We start from the raw sequence: 18,001 nt of genomic DNA on the forward strand, positions 1-18,001 counted from the left end.
AGGGAAGGAAATGTAATTGAATGGGATTAGTGCAGGGTTAGAGCAAATACAGACTTGATGGAAAGCACAGACATGATGGGATGATGGGTCTGTTTCCATACTGTATATATGCCACATATTATACGGTGAATGTGAAGCAAGATATTGCAAATTCAGCCAGAATTTAAGAAGGTAGCAGGAACATTAGGAAGCAGGGCAAGGATGGTGATAATCTCTGGATTATTTCCCCTTCTTCATTCTGTGGGTGTCGTCAGGGGCAGATAAATGTTAGCCTGAGGAAATAGTGCAGGAGAGTGGCTGTAGGTCCATGGGTGATTGGGATCAGTTCATGGGTGTGTTTGTGTGTGTGTGTAGGGGGCGGAGGGGGTTGTAGTCAGCTCAGGCAAGACGGTGGGACCAGAGCTGTGAGCGGCATCCTCAGAGGATATTGCACTGGAGTAGGAGGGAATGAGAACATGGGAAAGTAGCTGTATAATGGAGGATAAAAGATGTAAAAAGGAATAAAGAGAGATAAATAATTCCAGAGCAGAAATAAACACTTATTCACAAAGGCCAAATAATTATAAAATACAAGAAGCTCCAGACAATTCATAGTGCGTACAATTTAATGAAGGTTATTAAACCAGATTGATGAACTGTGTTGGTTGACAATGTCATGATGACTTACATCCAGTCAGCTTTTGTGGGATCGAAAGTGGCTAATGAGGCTAATGTAAGAACCACAGAATCTTCTGGGGAAGAGGCAGGAGGAGGTCAACAAGCGAGGAGTGGATAACATGTGAGAATTTCTGCTCGCTCCACTACTGATACAGGAACTCAACATGCTCCTGGTCCAGGGTCTCAAGGTTCTTCCTTCTCAAAACCAAATGCTCCTTTTTTACTTGATTGGTTAGAGGCTGTAGAGTCCAGGAGTCAGTGAGGATGTTGCATTTCTTCAAAGGGGCTTTGAGCACAGTTTTGAATCTTGTTCTTTCTCCACCTAGTAAACACTTCCCATGGCAGAGCTTGGAAAATGAGATATGTTTGAACAGTATGGACTCAGATATCTGAACAACCTGCCCTGTCCAACATAGAAAACTGCACATATCTATGGACTTAGAACTGCTTGTGTTGGTCAGGGATCCGGAAAGATCTTCATTTGTTTATGCAATGAATTTTGTGGAGCTTCTGTTGGTGGTACTTTACAGTCCTTGAGATGCCTTCTGCAAGTAAGGTAGAGCTCTGGTGTATCTCAAAAGACAGGGATCTGTGTTGTCTGGTGAACTGTGAGATACATGACAGCTGAGTGTAAGGTTCATTCTGTTGTATTCCTCAACAAGAGGGTGAACAATGCTTTGGAGCACAACCTGCGTGAAGGTATAAGTACTTGAATCACCGGTCCAAAGCAGACTGGCTATGGAGGTTTGGGAATCTTTGCTCCTTGGGCCGATATGCTGGTTGAAGGGTTTCCTGTTAGCTGTGGGGATCATCTGCACTCCTTCTGGAAGGTTGTTGGAGGTGATGTGCAACAAAGGAACAAGACAGTTTGAGAAAAGTGTTCAGGAAAGTCTTCAAGTTCATTTTACTCCAGTCTTTACAAGGAATAATTCTGTTGCTGAGTTTTCGTAGAGAAAATGTAAGGTAAAATTGAATTTCATTACGAACCAAATTTGGTAAGGGTGTTCTAAAAATTGATGGAGTCAAAGGAGTTTTTGCACGGTGAAGATAATGTCCCTTGTGCCTGTGGATGAATCAATTTCACACTGTGATTCAGGGAGCATGTCTATGGCAACTGATGAAGGTGATTGAAGAGGATTCTGTCATTGACTCTCCCTGTGGTGGAGAGGCAGGGGACCCCTCGGTAGTTACCACAGTTGGACTTGTTTCTGTGACAATCTATGCCTGTGACCATTTTCAAGTGTTGATTATTGAGAATTTTTTAGTACTGGTTTAAGGGAGTACAGAATCTGTTTGCTTATCAAAACTTATATGGGATCATGATCTGTTGGGTAAGTGGGCCAAGGAATGGCAAATATTGTTCAATCCAGATAAGTACAAGGTGATTGTTGTTTGCTATGTTGTATGAAGTGGGTGATCAGGGTCTTTCCATGACCATCATTGTTCTTGGCAATTTTGCGTACAGAAGTGGGTTGCCATTTCCTTCTTCTAGGCAGTGTCTTTACAAGGTGACCCCAGCCATTATCAATATGCTTCAGAGATTATCTGTTCGGCTTTAGTGGTGTTGTGAAATGCACCAGCTGCTCATATTACTATCCATCATCTGATCCTATGGCTTCTTGTGACCCTCATCATGGGCCATGGGGTTGGGGAGGGGTTGGGGCTAAGCAGGTATTACACCATGCCCAGGGTTGACCTGCAGGCAAGAAGAGGGAAGGAGCAGCTTGCACCTCCTTTGAAAAGAGTAATCAGGGCATAGTCAGCATGGCTCTATATGTGGGAAAATGTGTCTCAATAACTGATTGAATTTTGAGGTAAAACAAGAGATTTGATCAACTGAGTTTTATTTCCTGTAAACTAGCAGAGGCCAAGGTATGAGTTGATAGAAGTATATGAATTTATGAAAAAGAGAGTGGATAGATATTGAGTATATTTTCCCATTGGAGGAAAAGACTTTAACTGGTGAGGCAGGACATATAAAGGAATCCTGAGGGGAAATTTCCCACTAAAAGAATGGTGGAATCTGAAAAGTGACTCTTGAGGAGATGGCAGAGGCACATTGTCTTGACAGACACTTGAATTGCAGAGAAGATTACAAGCCAAGAGGTGAGGTGCCATTGACTGCCCTTGTTATCAAGGCAAAATTTGACAAACTGTAACATCAAGGAGTAACTCTGAAGTCAATGAGTATCACGAGGAAAACACATTAATGACTGGAATCATAATGCACACAAAGGCAATTTGTGGTTGTTATTTGAGAATCTTCCCATTCTCAGGATGTCACTGCAGGGGTTTCTCATGGAGTACACTCAACACAACCATGTTCAGATGCTTCATCTTGATGACCTTCCTTCCATTGTTAGAGCAGAAGCAGGAAGCAAAAGGGCCAAGTAATGATCACATGACAAATATCCCAGATTAGGATCATGTCCGAGAAGATTATTTCAAGCTATTTACCCATGGTGTTGATTGCCATTAGCATCGCAATACTTTTTCACCATTTCTAACATCTAAGACAAGGACATACAAGAGAAAATCTGCAGATGCTGGAAATTAGAGAAACACACACAAAATGCTGGAGGAACTCAGCAGGTCTGGCAGCATCTATGGAAAAAGGTACAGTCGATGTTTCAGGCTGAAACCCTCCAGCAGGACTCACACAGGACTTCCCATAAAAATGTAGAGTTTCAGAAACATCAGCAGGACTTTCAAAGGCCTCACCCTGGGAAAGGAGCAAACTTTATGTGTGGGCTTCACCTGGAGACAACTTGAAAGACTGGCCCTGGACTGAGGACTCCAGTCTATAGCCTATGCAATAGAATTGTGATATGTTTTAACTGACAAACATGAATGTTCGTTCTATACACCACTGGTAAAATGTCCTGCTGTTACCTTCCAAACCTTTGAGCTGTATTAGCAAGTACACAAGGGCAGGATAAGCTGGAAATGCCACCTGTAATTTCACTTCCTAGTCACAAACTATCCTTTTTTGAAAATATCTAGATAGCAGATAAAAATATCTAGTCTTGGACATGAGAAAATTTCTGCATATGTACCATGTTTGGGAGTTTTCTGAATGCTTAACCTTTGAGAGAATGTTACAGAATGCTTTGAGTTCAAAAAATTTAGTGTGATATGTGGCCACATGTGAGTTCACTTGAGTTAGATCTATTTCTATCACACAGATGTTTGAGCAGGAAGATTCAATTGTGATATTTAGAAAGAGCCAGATACATATCTGAAACTGCAAGATTGTGGGTAGAGGTCTGGGGCATGTAATATTTTTAATATCGAGATGGTCTGAGGTGAACAGGCCAAATGGCTTCACTTTCTCAGGTAACCATTCTGTTTCACCATCTAGTCTCTTATGATATGATGACCTCTGAGTCTGAGACAGTGAATATAATGTTAGCACCTCCCAAGTAAAACCTTTTTGTTTTTGTGCAGTTAATAAGGTTGATAATTGTCTGATATTTCTCAGTTTCTTGTTTCTGTACTGTCTTGTCACTGACATTAAATGGCTGCATCCAACTCCACTATAGTCCAACTCCCATTGTAACTCTGGTTAGATTTGGAGATAATATTGTTTGGAAGATTCTTCAGGAGTCAAAAGAATTTGCCAGATTTATGATTACAACTCTTTTATCAGATGTTCAGCATGCAAGAGGCAAAAAAGCCATAAGATAAAGAACACAATAATAAATAAAAACACAATAAATATAAATACATAACATTGCTTATATACATAGGTTAATTGTGTGTTCATAAACTGACACTAGGCACAGGTGTGTTTGCCCATAAGGTGACTCTGACACGAAATGATAAAGTAGTGGTGGTGGAAGTGTGGGTTAGTGGGTAGAGCTATTGGTCATCATTACTGCTTGGGGATATAACTGTTTTTGGCTCTGGTGGTTTAGCTGCCGTGGATGCTACGCAGCTTCCTCCCTGATGGGAGTGGGACAAGCAGTCAATGAGCAGGATTGGTGGGATCCTTCATGATGTTTTTGGCTCTTTACCAGCACCTTTCTGCATGTATGTCCTTGATGGCATGTAGACAGGTGCCAATGATGTGTTGGGCGTACCCTTTGTATTGAACTTCCTGACCACCACACTGAAGTTTCCTTACCATGCAGTGATTAATCTTGTTAGGATACGCTCGACAGTGCATCTGCAAAAAGTCATGAGTAAAGATGTGCACAGTCCAGCTCCCTTCAGCCTCCTCAGGAAGTAGAGATGTTGGTGAGCTTTCCTGATTGTGTAATTTAGATTCAGGACCCATGTGAGGTTGTGCATAATATGCCCTTCCAGGAGTCTGAAACTGGACAAAGTTTCCATTGCAGTGCAGTCAATGTTTTGTGAGTGGTGTGAGTTATTTCTCCTGAAGTCAATAACAATTTCCTTTGCCTTGTTAACACTGAGGAAGAAGTTATTTAGCTGGCACAGGCATCGAACTTTTCGACCTTCTCTCTGCAGGCTGCCTCATCATTGTTGGTGATGAGCCTCACCACTGTTGTGTCATCGGTGAATATGACAATGTGATTACTTGGGTGTTTGGCTGTACAGTGACGTGTGAGCAGAGTGAGCAAATGGTGTAATCTACTTAGACTAATTTGACCATTTACTGAATTACAGTGTAATTCAGGTATAGATATTATGTTATTACAACAAGGTTATTGCTTGTCAAAGCAGAGAGAGGCAGGTTTTAAGAATGGCCATATTTCTGACAACTTTCGAGATGAAAAGTTGAACAGCTTCCTGAATTCACTCACCTGCTCTGAAGCACCTCTCAAACCAGCAGCTAGACCATCCAGAGGGACAAGTATAGCAGACCAGATGAACACCACCACCTGTAGGATCTTCTTCAACTTGCAAACCATTTAGACTGGAAAAGTATCACTAATCTAACACTGAACTTCTGGAACATTCATGTGACCAAAAGTTGAAATACTTTCTGAATTGTAATTGGTTTACGATTGTCACATAGTGAAGTATCATTATATAGTGTATTGAGGTCACTGAAGCAAATAGAATAACAGAATGCACAGTAAAGTGAAGCAGCTGCAGAGGAAGTGCTGTGCAGGTAGACAATAAGGTGCAAGATCAGAATGAGGTGGATTGTAAGGTCAAGAATCTAACTCATTGTACTAGGGAATTATTCAATAGTCTTACAACAGCAGGTAGAAGGTATCCTTGAACCTGGTGGTTTATGCTTTTGGGCTTTTTCTGTTTATTCCGATGGTGGTAAAGGTATTTGGTTATGCTGGTTGCTTTACTGAGGTAGCAAAAAGTATGGACAGAATCCCTGGAGGAGAGGATCGTTTCCTTGATCTGCTGAGATGTGTCTACAACTCTGTCACAGGACGGGATCCTGTGCACCAACCCCATCCTGAAGAAATTGACCAGATGATTTGCTTGGCTGACATTGAGGGAAAGGTTGTTGTCATTGCTCCATGTTACTAAGTTCTTTATTTTCTTCCTGTATTCCGATTCGTTGTTCTTTGTGTTTTGCCCAGCAAGGTGGTACAATCTGCAAACTTGTAGATGGTGTTAGAGCAGAGTTTGCTTTCACAGTCATGACTGTAGATAAATCTCAAGGTTGTTTATGGTATACATAGACTGGTAATTAATTTACTTTGAACTTTGACACTGTGGCCAAGTACTGAACCTTGTGGAACACCAGAATAGAAAGTACTCATAGCAGAGATACTGCTGCCTCCCCTTACTGATTGTGGTCTATTCATCAGGAAGTTAAACTTCCTGTTGTGGAAAGAGGTGTTGACCCCCGGGTCTTGGAGTTTTGTGATGTATTTGTCTGGGATTACAGTATTGAAGCTGGGGCTGTAGTCAATAAACAATAGACTAATACAGCTACCTTTACTGTCCAGGTGCTCCAGAGATGACTATAGAGCCAGGGAGATGGCATCCACCACGGGCGAATTGCAGTGGGTTGAGGTTGTCTGGGAGGCTGGAGATAATGCATGCCATTATGTGAGGCAAGGGGAGCTTAGGAGGAAGATGGCACCTAATGGTGACTCCTTTGCTTGCATCTTTGAAACAGCTTGCTTTCTATCTTTAATATCTCTTTTTCTTCTTTTTTTCTTCTTTTTCAGTGCTCTTTTGAAGACCCTGGCCTGGATTTGCACACTAACCTTGGTTCTTTGTGGGAACGGGACCTGCACTTGGGTCTCACGAGTGGCTGCTTTTCAGTATGCCAAGGACACGGCCTAGATGAATAACGTGCTTTCAGGGTGATGAATTTTCATGGTTCCGGAGGCGAGCGGACTCGAGGTCGGTGCTGGCACCAGGTGCATTGTGTGAGACAAAGGATCGAAAGCAATGAGCTGTCTGCTTGCAGTGCACTCAGAGACCCAAGTTCTTTGGGCACAGAGCTCGGAAAAAGTGAGGTAACAGACTTTTAACACCATAAATCAGTAAGTTGCTTTGTAATGTCTTCCCTCTCACTGTGAAATGAGGGACACCTCTTTTTCCCTTATTAGGGAGAGAGAGGAACTGTGTTATATTGAATATTGAGTGAATGAGTAGTCTTTAGTGTAGTGCAAATCTGTGTCTGTATTGATGCTTTGCTGCACACTTGAATGCTTGGTGGGTAGTGTCGATGCTTTTTTGCTGGTGGGGGAGGGAGAGGTTTTTTGCTTTGCTGCTGCTTGGGAGGGGGAGCTGGGGGGATTTGGGGTTCTAACATTTAACTGTTATTCATTCTTGGGGCATTCCTCTGTTTTCGTGTATGTTTGGGAAGAGAAAGAATTTCAGGGTGTATATTGTATACATTTCTCTGACATTAAGTGTACCTATTGAAACCTATTATCAGCACTTCAAAATGTTGAAGTCTGGAGGACATCCATATTGGAGATTGGAACAATGTGTGAAGTTGCATAAGTTCCTCTTGGACTTCCAGCTGGATCCAGGTGTTGACCTTAACTAACATTTCAATGACAAGCTCTACCATCTTTATAAGGGATGATGCCTAGACATGGGTAGTCTGTTGGTATATATACTCAACTCTTGCTGTCTGTCTCTCCCTATTGATAAGTCCTCAACCAATCAGGTTTCTGCTGTCCTACATTGTTTAAAATTGTATTCCAGTTCTTCCTTGGAGCGAATCCTTCATCACTTCAGAAATTCTTATCTGTAGTCTTATTTCAATAGTTTCCTTCACCAGACGGTTACAAAACCATTGGTGCAGCAGAGTAGTTTTGTGCCATTGAAGTCAATCCATTGTTCATAAAATATGATCAGTGTGTGATGTATTAGCCAAGGACCTGTAGAACTGAACACAAAGCTTACAGAGAGGCAAAGCCACTTGGTAATATTAAGAAGTGGTGGGGTATTTTCATTGTGTATCTTGTGTTGTTACTGAAGCCTCCAGCATTGAATAAAGTGGTACCTATTTAGGAAGTGTTCTACAGCGTGAAGGAAGTAAGTCCACCTTTCTCCAATTGTCCTGTCAGATGTTCTTAGACATGACAAAGAACTGCAGGAGGACAATGATAATACACAAGATTATATAACAAGTTTGGATGGGATAAGGTGATTGGACCAGGATAGATTCAAACTAAATACAGTTTCCTCTGTGCTTGTGAAAAAATGGAATGCTCTACCTTATGTGTGGTTAATTGGCACCTGGGTCCCTGGGATGGAAGAAGAGTCTCAGTGGAAAACGTTGAGTGTTAATTTATTTCCAAACATGTTGCATGGCCTGTTAAGTTCCTCCAGCAGTTTCTGAGAATTGCACTACAAGTCAACATATTCTGTTATGAGATACAAGTTGATTATATCAAGTGGTTTATTGAGACCTGTGTCCATAGACTGGAAAAGTGAATGATGCGTTTGACTGGAACACTACAAAAATATTTCTGAAGATCTGGAAGGGAAATTCTGTCTAACCCAAGGAAGGAAGAACAGTGTATGAGGCATTGGATTGACAAGCATTGAGTATGTTGGAGGTTGTTTTCTGAGATGAATGGGTTGTTTCATACTGAGCAGAGAAAGAAATTTAAGAAAACAAGATTTCAGGGGAATTCAGCAGGTAAGGCAGCATCAGTGGAGGGAAATTGACAGAAGATGTTTTGGGCTGGCCCATTCATCTGGACTGAAAGATAAGAGGGCAGATATTCAGGTGAAGGGGAGGGTGGAGCAACTGATGGCAAGTGATAAATGGATCAACGTTAAGGGTGGGGGTGACAGGTTTGGAGGTGATAGCTGGAGGGAACAAGGGCTGAAGATGATAAAATCTGATAGGAGGGGACGTTGCGTAATGGAATCAAGTGAGGAAAATGGAAATGATGAAGGACGGAAAAACCTATGGAAGGAATGTGTGGGTGATGGCAAGATGTAGAGGTTAGAGGAAGGGACAGAAATTGGGTGATAGGAGTTGGAGGGCATGTAGGGAAAAATGGGTAGACCAGGAGGAAAGAAAAAAGGGAGTTGGAACAATTTATAGGAAATTAGAGAGTTCAGTTCTCATGTCATTAGGCTGTAGTCTACCCAGGTGGCATAGAAGGCAGTAAGGTGATGATCCTCTGGTTTGTGTTTAGCCTCACCCTGGAAGATGATGGGGTTGAGCACTGACATGTCAGTGTAAGATCAGGCCCAACAGTTAAATGGCTGGTAACTGGGTGCTCTAGATTGTCATGGCAGATGGAACACAGGTGTTCAACAAAGTAGTCACCCAGGTCTCACCAATGTAGGAGAGTCACCTTGGGAGAATCAGATGCAACAAACATGGCTGGATGTGTTGTATGTGAGTTTTTGCATTTGCATGCCTCACTGGGAAACAGACACCTGACCTGGAAATCGCCCTCTGTAGGCAGGTCTATCAATTCCCCCATTTCCCAATATTGATACTCCAAGAGAAAATCACTTTGGTCCATAAATCAGTTTGGGAGGATCAAAGTTTTAGGACATAAACTCTATGAACAAATTAAAATATAATTAATAAATTTTCAACTTGGGTCTCTCTTGAATATTTAAAATTTCTTCCAGGGATTTGGGCAGCACTGGGAAGGCCAAAAGCAATTGCCTATCCCTTGAAGGACTGGTGGTGAACCATGGACTGGACTCACAGCTATCCTTCTGAGGAAGATGCTCTCACAGTGACATCAGGGAGGGAGTTCCAGAAGGTCAATTGAAAGACTGGTGATACATATAGGCCAGGGTGCCAGTTTGAGAGGAGGCCTGAGGAGATGGTGATATTCTGCGTCACTTGCACTTTTCCTTCCTGATTACCTGGGCCTTTTGTCAATGTTGAATGTCGTTCCTCATTTCAGACATTTATAACTCATCAATCCTCATCACTTTTCTTGAGTGATTTAACTATTAAAAATTCGATAATACATTAAAAATGCAAAATGCATGATGAATGTAAGGCCTAGCCTGCTGGGTAAGGACTATTCTGAAAAAGGAAGAGAACATTTCAAATATCCCCAAATTGTTCCCCAAAGTACCAGTTCAGAATCAATGATATTCATTAAGTGTGAATCTTGCACCTGGATTCACAGACCTTCACATTGCATACTGCATTGGCCAGATCTGCAAAAAGTTTGTAATAATCATGTCATTAATTCTTTTAAACATACTTCAGAAACTAAAAGAAGGAAAGAGATAAGAAAGGATAAAAAGTGAGCTTTAGAGAGAACAAAGATAAACCCCTTATCGATAATTTTACGAAGAACCTTGAGGAATAACAATAAATCATAAATAACTTTTGGCTCTACAGTGTAATCAACCTTTAGCATTCAGTCCAAAGAAAACAGGCAGAAGCAATGAGTAGATAGAAATTAAAGAGCTGTCTTCTTCACAAAGCTTATTCACATAGTTCTCCTAAAGTTATTCACATAGTTATTCCACATGGCCTCCTAAAATATTTGATGTTCTCCAACGTAACTTCCACTTTAATTACACAGAAACTTTCTCGAGTCCTATTGAATATATTTATGGTAAAATTAGGATTAAATCAAATTCTTTGAAGTACAGAATATCAGTCAATGGCCCTTTTATTCTTTCTCTCTCTGTCTCTCTTGAGATTTCCAGATGGTATGTTGCCTCCCGGGTGCCAGGGTCCAGGATATCTCAGATTAAATTCAGATTGGATTGAATTCAGAATTCTTAAGCAGGAGGGTGAGCAGCCAGAAGTCCTGGTCCATCTCGTGGGTAGGTTGAGTGACGAGATTCTGCATAGGGAATTCAGGGAGTTACATGCAAAGTTAAAGGACAGGACCTCCATGGTTGTGATCTCAGGATTGTTACCCATGCCATGTGTAGGTGTGGCCAGAACTAGGAAGATTGTACAGTTTAATACATAGCTAAGGGTGTATGAGGGAGGGCATAAGATTTCTGGATCATTGTGTTCTCTTCCAGGTAAGTTGGTACCTGTACAGAAAGGACAGTTTGCACTGGAACTGGAAGGGGCTAATATGCTGGCAGGAAGATTTATTAATGCTGCACAGTGGGGTTTAAACTAGAGCTGCAGGGGGATGGGGACCAGTGTGCTAGAACATTTAGAGGAGAGTTTGTTGAAACAGATGTTGATAAGACCTCAGACAAAATTAGGAATCAGAAGGTTGAGCATGGTGTGACTAGTGTCCTGAAATTGTATATTTCAATGCAAGAAGTATCATAGGAAAGGTGGATGATGGTACTGAAGGTGAGGTAGCTGGCTTACAAACAGAGGCAATATGTAGTAAGGAAAGGCTGTTGATACGGCAAAGTTGCAGTCAGCAGAATGAGTTGCAATGTAAAAGGCGGACAAAAAAGTGGAATACAGTACTGAATGTTTTATATTTTAATGCACATAGTGTACAGAGAAAGATAGATGAACTTGGAACACAGTTGCAGATTGGCAGGTGTGATGAATCATGACTGAAAGAAGATTATAGATGGGAGCTTCATGTCCAAGGATACACATTGTATCAAAAAGACCAGCAGGAAGGCAGAGGAGTCGACTTTGCTCTGTTTAAAAAATAAAATCAAATCTTTGGAAATAGGTGATATCGGGTTGGGAGGTGTTGAATCATTGAGGATAGAGCTAAGGAACTGCAAGGGTAAAAAGAACCTGATGGGAATTGTATACAGACCCACAAACAGTTGTAAGGAGGTGGTCTACAAATAGCAACAGGATATAGAAAATGCATGCCAAGAGGGCAATGGGTGATTTCAAGATGCAAATAGATTGGGAAAATCATGTTGGTGCTGTATTCCAAGTGGGGAATTTCTAGAATGCCTTCAAGTTGTGTTTTTTAGAGAAGCTCATGGTTGTGCCCACTAGGGGATAAGCTGTTCTGGACTGGGTGTTCTGCAATGAACCAGAATTAATTAAAGAGCCTAAGGTAAAGGAACCTTTAGGGGAAAGTGATCATAATAGGATTGAAACAACACACACAAAATGCTGGTGGAACACAGCAGGCCAGGTAGCATCTATAGGAAGTAGCACTAACGACGTTTCGGACTGAGATCCTTCGTCAGGACTAACTGAAAGGAGAAATACTAAGAGATTTGAAAGTAGTAGGGGAAGGGGGAAATGCAAAGTGATAGGAGAAGATCGGGGGGGGGGATGAAGCTAAGAGCTGGGAAGGTGATTGGCGAAAGTGATACAGATCTGGAGAAGGGAAAGGATCATGGGACAGGAGGCCTCAGGAGAAAGAATGGGGGAGTGAGTAGCACCAGAGGGAGATGGAGAAGAGGCAGGGTGATGGGCAGAGACAGAGAGAAAAAACAAACAACTAAATATGTCAGGGATGGGGTAAGAATGGGAGGAGGGGCATTAACGGAAGTTAGAGAAGTCAATGTTCATGCAATCAGGTTGGAGGTTACACAGTTGGTGTATAAGGTGTTGTTCCTCCAACTTGAGTGTGGGTTCATCTTGACAGTAGAGGAGGCCATGGATAGACATAACAGAATGGGAATGGGATGTGGAGTTAAAATGTATGGCCACTGGGAGATCCTGCTTTCTCTGGTGGACCGAAATAGGTGTTCAGCAAAACGGTCTCTCAGTCTGCGTCGGGTCTCACTGATATATAAAAGGCCGCACTGGGAGCACCGGACACAGTATACCACACCAGCCGACTCACAGGTGAAGTGTCGCCTCACCTAGAAGGACTGTCGGGGGCCCTGAATGGTGGTGAGGGAGGAAGTGTAAGGGCAGGTGTAGCACTTGTTTCGCTTACAATGATAAGTGCCAGGAGGGAGATCGGTGGGAAGGGATGGGGGGGACGAGCGGACAAGTGAGTCGCGTAGGGAGCAATTCCTGTGGAAAGCAGAAAGGGGTGGGGAGGGAAAGAGATGTTTGGTAGTGGGATCCCGTTGGAGGTGGTGGAAATTATGGAGAATTATACGTAGGACCTGGAGGCTTGTGGGGTGGTAGGTGAGGACGAGGGGAACCCTATCCCGAGTGGGGTGGTGGGCAGATGGTGTGAGGGCAGATGTGCGGGAAATGGGAGATATGTGTTTGAGAGCAGAAGATGGTTTGAGATGGTGGAAGAAGGGAAGCCCCTTTGTTTAAAAAAGGAAGACATCTCCTTCGTCCTGGAATGAAAAGCCTCATCCTGAGAGCAGGTGTGGCAGAGACAGAGGAATTGTGAGAATGGGATAGCATTTTTGCAAGAGACAGGGTGGGAACAGGAATAGTCCAGGTAGCTGTGAAAGTCTGTAGGCTTATAGTAGATATCAGTAGATAAGCCATCTCTAGAGATGGAGATAGAAAGATCAAGAAAGGGGAAGGAGGTGTCAGAAATGGTCCAGGTAAATTTAGGAGCAGGGTGAAAGTTGCAGGCAAAGTCAATGAAATCAATGAGCTCAGCATGCGTGCAGGAGGCAGCGCCAATGCAGTCGTCGATGTAGTGAAGGAAAAGAGAGGGAACGATTCCCGTATCCAGTTGGAACATGGACTGTTCCACAAAGCCAACAAAAAGGCAGGCATAACTGGAACCCATGCGGGTACCCATGGCTACTCCCTTGGTTTGGAGGAAGTGGGAGAAGCCAAAGGAGAAATTATTGAGAGTAAGAACTAATTCCGCTAGACGGAGGAGAGTGGTGGTAGATGGGAATTGGTTAGGTCTGCAATCCAAAACGAAGTGAAGAGCTTTGAGACCGTCTGGGTGGGGGATGGAGGTATATAGGGACTGGATGTCCATGATGAAAATAAGGCAGTGGGGACCAGGGAACTTAAAATCATTTAAAAAATTCAAAGCATGAGAAGTGTCATGAACATAGGTGTGAACAGATTGAACAAGGGGGGGTAAGACAGTGTCAAGGTATGCAGAAGTGAGCTCAGTGGGGCAGGAGCAAGCTGAGAGAATAGGTCTACCTGGACAGGCAGGTTTGTGGATCTTGGGTAGGAGGTAGAAACGGGAAGTGCGGGGTGTGGGAGCTATGAGGTTGGTGGCAGTGGATGGGAGATCCCCAGAACTGATAAGGTTGGTGATGGTATAGTAGACAATGGCCTGGTGCTCCTTAGTGGGGTCATGATCAAATTGTAAATAAGAGGAGGTATCAGAGAGTTGTTGCTGTGCCTCGGCCAGGTAGAGATCAGTACACCAGACAACAACAGCTGCCCCCTTATCAGCGGGTTTTATAGTGAGCTTGGGTTTGTTGCAGAGAGAGCGGAGTGCAGAGCGTTCGGAAGGAGTTAGGTTGGGATTGGAACAGGGTGTGATGAAGTTGAGATGGTTGATGTCCCGTCGGCAATTAGCAATAAAGAGATCCAGAGCAGGCAGAAGACCAGAGCGGGGTGTCCATGAAGAGGAGGAGGGCTGAAGACAGGAGGAGGGGTCTTCGGTGGGGGTAGGAGAGTCCTTGCCAAAGAAATAAGCTTGGAGACGGAGCCGGTGGAAGTAGAGTTCAGCGTATGCAGAACTCGCTGAGGTGTGGGCGAAGGGGGACAAAGCTAAGGCCCTTACTGAGGACAGAGTGCTCTGCCTCAGAGAGTTGAAGGTCAGAGGGAATGATAAAGACCTGGCATGGATGAGAGATGGGATCAGAGAGGGGGAGGGAGGCTGGTAGTATCAGTGGAGAGGGGAGGGTTGGGGTGAGAGGAAGATGGAGCCTCTGAGGGCCCAGGAGCTGACAATAGGATTTGAGGGAGAGGGGATGGTAGAGTGGTGGTGGGGGAAGGGGAGACGGGAGTCGCAATTGCAGCATGTGAAGACCCGGCCTGGAGTTCAGGCTGGAGTCGCAGTTGGTGGTTGCGCAATCGCTTTGAAGCTGTCCATGATCGTTGGAACCCGCGTTGATGGTCCGGGTTTTGAATATGCCTACGGTTGCTGGGGCAGCCAAGATGGACGGCCGGGCCCAGGGCCGTGATATGAAGTCCATGCTCTGGGGTCTGCAGATGGAAGATCTTGCGATCCTTGCAGGACATGATAAAGTCAAAGAAACGGCAATTCCACGCATGGATCTGACGGAGGATGAAATAACGGACAGGTCCATTGCAAACGGAGAAAAAGGTGTCCCAGAGGCGTGGAAGGGATTGTGATAGGGACGCCAGGTACCTGCTCATTCTGGAGAGTGTCACCCATAGAGCTCGACGGGAGAAACAACGGCAGGCAGAGTCAATTAAATGTGAGTTCCTGGGATCCTCAGAAGGTCCAAATTGAGAAGCTCGAAAACGGATCCTGAAGCCAACTGGAGTCAGTTGGTGGCAGAGACACGTTCCAAGGAAGGATATATGGCTGTTATAGCAGGTCTGGATCAAAATATGATTGAAAAGTTGAAGGGCTGAAGGAATTATAGATGTGGAGCAGAGGGAGAGGGTTTCACTGAACTCCCGTCGAAGAGAAGATTTAAACTTCTTCAGTCTAGGCATCACTGGCAGAGGCTTTGCAGTAATAGGATTGAATTCATACTGAAATTTGAGGAGGATAAACTAAAGTTAGATGTATCAGTATTACAGTAGGGTAAAAGGTATTATAGAAACACGAGAGAGAGGAATTGGCCAGGTTTAATTGGAAAAGAACAATGACAAGGATGGATGGAATTTCTGGAAGCAATCTGGAGGGCACAGGTTATACACATCCCAAAGATGAAAAATTATTCTAAATGCAAGTTGACAGAACTGTACCAACAAGAGAAGTCAAAGTCAACATAAAAGCCAAAGAGAGGGAATATAACTGAACAAAAGTTAGTGGGACATTAGATGATTTGGAAACTTTTAACGAACAACAGAAGATAACTAAAAAGTCATTAGGTATGTAAATATGGAATGCAAAAGTAAGCTAGCCAATAATGTTAGAGATGATGTGAAAAGTTTCTTCAGATAAACTGTATAAAGTGGAAAAGAGAGCTGAGAATGGATGTTGGACTGATGGAAATCAATGCTGAAGAAATAGTAATGGGGTATAGGGAAACTGAATAAATAAACTGAATAAATATTTTGCATCAGCCTTCACTGTGGAAGATTCTAGCTGTTTGGTGGAAATTCCAGGTGTCAGGGGGCTTCATGTGTGTGAAGATATTTTTACTAGAGAGAAGATTCTTGGGAAACTGAAAGGTCTGAAGGTAGATAAGTCACCTGGCCCAGATGGTATACAACCCAGGGATCAGATAGAGGGGGCATTTGTGATGATCTTTCAAGAATTACTAGGTTCTGGTATGATTCTGGAAGACTGGAAAATTACAAATGTCATTTCACTCTTCAAAAGGGGAGAGAGGAAGCAATAGGCCAGTTAGTCTGATGACAGTGGTTGGGAAGATATTGGCGCCGATCATTAAGGATGAGGTCTCAGAGTACTTGGAGGCACATGATAAAATGGGGCAAAGTCAGCATGGTTCTTCAAGGGAAAATCTTGCTTGATAAATCTGTTGGGATTCATTGAAAAAATAACATGCAGTACAGACAAAGGAGAATTGGTTGCTGTTGTATACGAAGATTTTCAGAACGTCTTTGACAAGAGAGAGAGAGAGAGAGAGAGAGAGAGAGAGAGAGAGAGAGAGAGAGAGAGAGAGAGAGAGAGAGAGCGCTCCAATGAGAGATATTGCTTTCACACAGTAACAATCTATAACTAACTTCACTAAAGATACAGTCTTTTGGGTGTCACTGTTTTTTTTTCAGGATAGTGCCTCTGGACCTATGGGTGGCATCTGCTTCGGCAGGTGTCTTGTCAATAATAACAGTCTTGTTGTGCCTCTGGACCAGTGGAGTGACATCAGGTTTTGTAGGTGTTGTTTCAAAGTCAACATTCTCGGTTTCCGGTGTCACATTTCCCTTGGTGACATGATCATCACTGAGAGGCAAGTCCAGTGGTTGTAATGCGTCCATCTTGTTGGATACAATTGAATCCAATGCACTCTTTGGTTGAACATACAGTATCTGGCCCACACGATATCTTCATGTCTGATCGCCAATATGCACTTTGTACATCAGCGGTCCAGTTCTTGTAGCTATCCCATCACTGCTCCATTTGTCTTCTCAGTAATCACGTGCTAGGACTTCCTGTCGAAACTCAAGGCTCCTTGCCAATTCAACTGGCAACTGTTTGAACTGGTTATTCTGCACTTCTGTCTGTAAATCTAGATTCAGGAAGTCTGTGCAAGATCTCAGACTCCTGCTCATGAACAGTATTGTAAGTGTTTGATTTGTTGTCACATGACCAGAGTCCTGATACACAATAAAGAAATTGTCTGCCTCATGCTGTAGAGAAGTGTCCTCCTTGACCATCGCTTTAATGGACTTCTTGATGGTTTGGATAACGCTTTCAGCTAACTCATTCATTAATGGGTGGTCAGGAGCTGACTTCAAATGTTTGATGCTGTTTTTTCTTCCTGAATTGTCTAAACTCTTCTGAAATGTATTGTGGTCTGTTGTCACTTGCAATTTGTTCTGGTAAGCCATTTATGGTGAAGCTAGTCCTCAGAGTGGAAACAGCCTTTTCTGAGGTGCTTGACTTCATTGGTAATACTTCAGTCTAATTCGTATGAGCATCAACAGCGATCAGAAACATGAAATCCATGAATGGCCCAGAAATGTCAATATGCACTCTTTCCGGTGGTGATGTCGGCCAATCCCATGGATGTACAGTGCCTGTGGCAGCACATTTTGAACTTTTTGGGATCCTGAATGGCTTTTGGCCAAGTCCTCAATTTGTTTATCTATTCCCAGCCACCATTTGTATTTCCGGGCAAGACTCTTCATCTTGACTGCATCTAGGTGTCCTTCATGCAGATTCTCTAACACTCTGCTGCGCAGTTTAGAGGCAACTACTATATGTTCTTTGACATATCAATAGTTGGTCTGGTCTCATTGAGAACTTTGGGAATGTCAAATTATCATGAGCTGGCCATCCTCGCACGGCGATGTCTTGAATTTTTGACAATGTCGGGTTTCTTATTTCTC

General features: G+C 43.2%; 1 pseudogene; it reads left to right on the top strand.

The window, feature by feature from the left end:
• The first annotated feature begins 14,902 nt into the window (after positions 1–14,902).
• Positions 14,903–18,001, top strand: part of LOC132405893 (ubiquitin carboxyl-terminal hydrolase 35-like) — a 28,865-nt pseudogene continuing 25,766 nt past the window's right edge.

The sequence above is a fragment of the Hypanus sabinus genome, chromosome 16 (genome assembly GCF_030144855.1).
Source record: "Hypanus sabinus isolate sHypSab1 chromosome 16, sHypSab1.hap1, whole genome shotgun sequence".
In the NCBI taxonomy this organism is placed as follows: Eukaryota; Metazoa; Chordata; class Chondrichthyes; order Myliobatiformes; family Dasyatidae; genus Hypanus; species Hypanus sabinus.